The sequence below is a fragment of the Eptatretus burgeri genome, chromosome 9 (assembly GCF_056783735.1).
Source record: "Eptatretus burgeri isolate ZD-2024b chromosome 9, Ebu_testis_v1, whole genome shotgun sequence".
NCBI classification, from domain to species: Eukaryota; Metazoa; Chordata; class Myxini; order Myxiniformes; family Myxinidae; genus Eptatretus; species Eptatretus burgeri.
The window spans coordinates 50,865,951-50,872,909 of NC_140969.1; positions in this window are offsets into that span (position 1 = coordinate 50,865,951).

A 6,959-nucleotide genomic window follows, 5' to 3' on the forward strand; every position below is an offset into this window, starting at 1 on the left:
ACGCTCACGCCAGGGGTATCGCTATAGCTCTCTGTTCTTCGAACAGGCGAGCTAAAAATGGAGCACAGGCATAATGGGCCAGGTGGCCTCCCATGTCAAATTTTCTTCTATATGTTTGTAGTGTGTCAATTCTAAAGAGTTTGTTTTCTATCACCAAAATTGAGGCACAAATTGTGTTTCACTCCAAGCACTCGCAATCCAGGCCACAACTGACTGATTTGGGACGAAGTTGCCACCAATTCGGTCGTGGTCGTCTGTTTGCGCCCTGTGGGTGGTTGCCAACCCTGATCACACAACACTATTACTGTACAAAATTTCGGCATTTAACTTTGACCCCCCTCTTTAAACCTTATGGCAATCCATACTCGATCAGATGACCTTTAAAGCTGCGATATTTGCACCTCCTGTGTACTTAGTCATACCTATGTGTGATCCTTTGTACATCACGTGATCACACTTTTGAACCTACTTTATCCATCTGTTAACTCTCGGTTGTAAATATATATATATATATATATATATATATATATATATATATATATATATATATATATATATATATATATGTTGCTAACTCTTTGGGTTTGCTCCTTCATTAGCCTCTTTCATTAACATAGATTTCTGACAACATTGCTAACAATTTCTTGCTGATGTAACACTATATTGTTTTTTTTTTTTTTAGCACCGTTTGAGATATTTTGGTGAAATGTATAATTCTGAGAAGCAATATGTGACAGAGCTTTTAAGAATAGTGAAGGCATGTCATGTTGCGATATTTTATCTGTGAATGTGATTGATTTAATGCAATTTCCTGCAAATTCCTTGCAACATTCTGCGAACAAGTGGCAGTTATTGTGGCAATGGCTACTGCAGATCTTCCTTGAATTTCATGCATTGCATTTTAAAGCTTTGCACCTGAAAGCTCTTCGTTGAATCAACCTCGTCGTTTTAAATGTAAAAAAAAAACTTTCTGAACCGACATATCGCAGATTCGTCGTCATGCCCATTAGGCATTCCTGTTCAGTATGCGGCAGGATGCATAGCTTGCAAAAATGAGTCAACCAACTTCGAGGAACACTGACCTAATAATATGTGACGATTTTCATCTTTAAGTACTTTCTGTGAATTAAATAATTCTGAAGTCATAGCGATATAAAGCTGATTCCTCTGACTCATTATAATGTTTTTTTCCTAATACTGAGATTGCACATGGTGGCATCATCACTGACCCAAAAGTGAAAAAGTTAAACAGTATTATTGGTTCTTCATGTCGTTTACCAACTTGAAAGGCCGATGCAACATTTTTATAACAACCAAGTAAGCCTGCAAGTCGAAGCGCACTTTCATTTCTGTCGATGTTAAAGAGGAATCATTGATGTCACGTGTCCCCTCCACACTACATAAAAGTCTTTGTATTTTATTTTGTGGCAACTCACTGATATGAAATCCATTTCTAATTGATATTTGTCATCTTTATGAACCTATAACATATTAATTAAGATTGTCTCCTTTTTCTGAACAGCATGCTCCACAATGGGGTGTCCTGCCTATGGAGCACAAAGAGAGAAATTGGACACAGGAAGTGGACGAATGAAACATGAATTTGAGCATATTGGCAGCACTTAGCCATTCTGCAGTTCCCTGAGCGTTTTCCACCTATATGCCACTTGCCTTAGAGAAGAAAAGGCATCACAACTGTCTTTCACACCTTGTGGTTGTCTGCCCACACACATGAGCTATCAAGTAACTCTGAAATGTGAGGGTTCCATGAGGGGTATCATATCATATCCATAAAAAATATCACAGCTATGCATTTTAAAAGCTACATCTGGCCATAAAATTTATAGAAACTGTTTCATTTATATTCAAAATCCAGATTCTGGTATTAGCAAATTACAATGGGTCAAAGGTACTCAAGTCACAATGTAGATGCACCAGTTGTTGTTTTTTAGCCCGTTGGACTTGGTCCGAAACGGGGCTTATGGATTGGATCTTGTCCGTGCGTCCATCCACATCTATATCTCAGACATGTATGGACCAATTTTGTTCAAACTCGGTACAAAGACAATACATGGCGGTACACATAACTACATCATTTTGTTTCATGATTCAATCGACTGGCTTCCATTTTACTTGTAAAAACCTGGTATCGAACATGTCTTCAACCATTTCTCTTACATGCATGCACCAATCTTGTTCAAACTTGGTGCACAGATAAAGAATGGCGGCTTACATAAGCACGTCATTTTTTTTTCAAGATCAGATCAAAGATGGTCAACTGGTGGCCATTTTGTCACTTAAATGTGTCCCCAAACATTTTTCGGACATGCATGGTCTAATTTTGCTCAAACTTGGCACAAGCACAGTACATGATGGCATACATGTGCATTCACTTTATTTTGCGATCTGATCAAAGATGGCTAATCCTGGGAGGGTGTCACTAATTTGCATGGTAACCTTACCTTTGGATGGCCACACCAAGCGAGTTTCATGCCTTTAACACACACCTGGATTACTACCAAGCGATGTAGTGAGTATGCACTGGCTAAGAAGAGAAAATCACATGGGGTATAACTTCCTGGCAAATGCGATGTCCAGACTATGCTGGGCCAATGGAGGAAAAGACACGATGAGCTGGGTACATTTACAATAACAAAGGATTTATTTACAGCAAGGGCGAGGAAATAAGCACAATAAGGAATGTGTTTAATCCATGAAAATATGTACAGTTGGGGAACGCAAAGATTGGTGGGATTGGTGTGGTGCAGCAAAAAATATGCAATTATTTACAAACACAAGAGACACGGTGCAGTTACCCCGATCCTAAAACTTACATAATCTTAATTATGTTAACAAAACAGGCTCCAACAGAATCATTCCCTGAGGAAAATTATAAAGTCCAGAGAGAGAGAGAAAGTACAAGGCAGTTTCAAACTCTTTGTTACCAGGCAAGGTCGGTGGACCAACAAAAACCTCGTCGCTGAGGAGAGGGAATGAAAGAGGAAAACTGAGGGTATCCACGGTATAAGGTCGGAGGGAGGCGTAGTGAGGGGTGCGGTGACATGCAGGTGAAGTGCAGAGAGGAAGATGCAAAGATGTGGATCAAGGAGGGATGTAAACAAAGCAAAGAACATGTGAGAAGATAGTCTTAAAGTGAGGTGTAAAGAAGTCTGTACATGCAAATGCTAAAGTTTACCTAAACAGCACCTGGTGTGGCATCTGGCTTTCCCGCTTCTTCCACACTCTGCTCCATGGACTCCGTTCCACTCGCTACACCTGCTCCATCAAGCTCCATTGTTCGCCGAACCGTGACTCCAATAATGCGCAGCGAGAGAACGAAACCAAGCCATTCTTTATATCCACTGGTTGGGGGCAATGTTTGGGAGTGGATCAGGCAGAGTGATGAGTGTTTTCCAGCGCCCTCAGTGGTGTATGAACAATTACCCCAGCGCAAGCTTTGCCCATGTGAAGATTTGGCTACAGAAATGGCCGCATTCACTCTGCCATGTGATCCATCTTCGAGATGAATATAGTGCTGGGGTATTCAGTTGCACTCTCCAGTCATGATCACGCGCTGGACACCCAATGATGGCCACAATTGAGCAGAGTGCTAGGGCTATTCACACGACGTCGGGTGGAGTCCCGTGCATGCTCGTGCCCCAAGTTAGACGCTAGAACGTCCAGACTCGAGTGTCTACAATGATGTGTCGGGCCCCCCTGTCTCCTGCCAGTCCAGAGGAAGGTGATGAACGTCGGTATTGACAGTGGTTGAATGATGGCAGTGGTGGTGTAGTGTAGCAGTTGTAGTGTGGTCATTTGTGATGGATGTCGTTGGTCATTCATTGTGGCTGTTAATGGTGAAAGTAAGTGAGCTTAGGTTGTGGTCTGGTGGTGTGGTGATTTTTTATAACGGTGTTGTGGTGGTGTATGAAATGCTGCAATGTTGGGGTTCGAGTCTGGTGAAGTCTAAAGTGTAATGTCTGTGGGATAATGGTGCACAATTTGAATGGGAAATGGAGCACACACACAAATGACTTACCCCATTGCTATGGTCCTTGGTGTGCATGCATGCATTAAAGAAGGAGAGGTTTGCGTGTGCAGCAAAACAAACTAATGTAAAGAATGAATGATGGGTAAAGAATGGAAAGAAAAACACGACCTAAACTCACGCAATGCATATTGTCCCTTAAACCCACTACTCATAAGGGAAGGGCGATCTAAAATGAAAACCAATGAATTACAATGCCTACAGAAAGTTGACACCCCATTTCAAAATTTTCACCTATTGTGGCTTTATAGCTTGGAATTAAATTGCATCAAGTCAAACTTTTCCACCTTTATTTACACATCATAACCCACAACTTCCAAGTGAAAAACAAATTTGACAAATTTCAGAAAATTAATTAAAAATACAAAACAAGAATATCTTGGTTGGGTAAGTGTCCACCCCCCTTATAATAGCAGTTGTAAATTATCTCAGGTGTAACCAATCACCTTCAAAATCACACACCAAGTTAATTGGCCTCCACCTGTGTTAAGTTGTAGTTATTCTGTTTATTTCAGAGTAAAACTAGAACGGGCACTCAGTAGAGCGCATACCTTTGCCAGCGCTACATTTTGCCCCCCCCACCCCCCTAGAAACCGTTGATTGTGAGGGTATTTAATCTCATACCACATCTGCCATCTCATATGTGTTATGATGACTTAAAAACATTACATTTCCTTCTGTTTGACACTGATTCACGTATATTGTACAATTTCTGTATGAACTCTCTGACCTTTTTGGGTGTCGGGGTGTCAAGTCAATCTGATGACAACTGGTCACATTATAAGAAATCAAATATTACACATCACAGGACAGGGAATTGAATTCAAAACATTTTTAATCTACTTACATGCAAATTGTATAAGAATTGACCGTGTTATGATAATAAATGTCGTTGACCCCCTGACCTTTGACCCAAACCGCTAACAAAGGTAATGACGTCATTGTGTCATATCGTATATCACAAGATTGGGCATTGAATTCTCAACATTTTAGCATTGGTTGCATGCAAATTGGATAAAAATCGACCGCACTATGGCAAAATGACGATTTTGACCTTTTCATGACCTCGACCTTGACCTTTGTACTCTTAATTTTGTAATTGGTATTAGAATGTGGGGAACAGAACAGTCAACATTTTGGTGTTGGTTTCATGCAAATCGGATAAGAATTGACCGTGTTATGACTAAAACCGCACATTTTGCAATGTTGTGACCCCCCCCCTGACCTTTGACTCCCAACTGCTAATAAGGGTTATTACGTCATTGTGTCATGTCACATATCACAAGATGGGGCATTGAATTCTGAACGTTTTGGCATTAATTGCATGCAAATTGGATACAAATTGACCGCACTTTGGTAAAAAGACGATTTTGACCTTTTCATGACCTTGACCTTTGACCCGATCGCTCCCAAAATCTAATCAAATGGTCCTCGGATAATAACCAATCATCCCACCAAATTTGCTGCGATTCAGTACAATACTTTTGGAGTTATGCGAATAACAAACAAACAAACCAACAGACATATTCTCAAATAACTAAATAAATAAATAAATAAATAAATAAATAAATAAATAAATACACAGCGATCAAAACATAACCTTCGCAACAAAGTTTGCGAAGGTAATCAGCTGTTCCTGCAGGTTTCCTCTGCTGGGTAGTGCATTTCACAGCAAAGACTCAACCATGAACACCAAGGAGCTTTCAAAAGACCTCCGGGATAAAGTTGTGGAAAGGCACAGATCAGAGGATGGATATAAAAATATTTCAATCGCCTTGAATATCCCTTGGAGCACAGTCAAAACAATCATTAAGAAGCGGAAGGCATATGGTACCACCAAGACCCTGCCACGATCAGACCGTCCCTCCAATCTGGATGACCAAGCAAGGAGGAGGCAGATCAAAGAGGCCACCAAAAGGCCAATGGAAACTTTGAAAGAGCTACATACCTTTATGGCAAACACTGCTCAATGTGTGCATGTGACAACAATATCTCAAGCATTCCACAAGTCTGGCCTTTATGGTAGGGTGGTAAGAAGGAATCCGTTACTCAAAAATCTCACCTTGAGTCCCACTTGAGGAATGCAAAAAACCACTTTGGGTATTCTAAAGTCATGTGGCAAAAGGTTTTGTGGTCTGATGAAACCAAGATGGAACTTTTTGGCCTAATTGCAAAACTTTACGTTTGGCACAAATCTAACGCAGCACATCACCAAAAGAACACCATCCCTACTGTGAAGCATGGTGGTCGCAGCATCATGTCATGGAGATAGGTTTCTCATCAGCAGGGACTGGGGCACTTGTCAGGATAGAAGGGAAAATACATGGAGTAAAATACAGAAAAATCCCAGAGGAAAACCTGCGACCTTCTGCAAGAAAGCTGAAATTGGGACGGAAGTTCACCTTTCCGCATGACAACGACCCCAAGCACACAACCAAAGCTACACTGGATCAGCTAAGGAACAAAAAGATAAATGTCCTTGAGTGACGCAGTCAGAACTCCGACCGAAATCCAATCGAAAATCTGTGCCATGACTTGAAGATTGCTGTCCATCAACACTCCCCACGCAACTTGACTGAGCTTGAACAGTTTGTCCAGAAAAATGGGCAAATATTGCCCAATCAAGGTGTGCAAAGTTGGTAGAGACCTATCCCAACAGACTCACCGCTGTAATTCCTGTCATAGGTGCTTCCCCCAAGTATTAACTCAGGGGGTGGGGGTGGGGTGAGGTGGGGGGTGGACACTTATCTCACCAAGATATTCTCGTTTTGTGTTTTCAATTAATTTTCTGAAATTTGTAGAATTTGTTTTTCACTTGGAAGTTGTGAGTTACGAAGTGTAAATCAAGGTGGGAAAAAGTCTGATTTAATGCAATTTAATTCCAGGCTATAAGGCAATAAAAGGGGAAAAT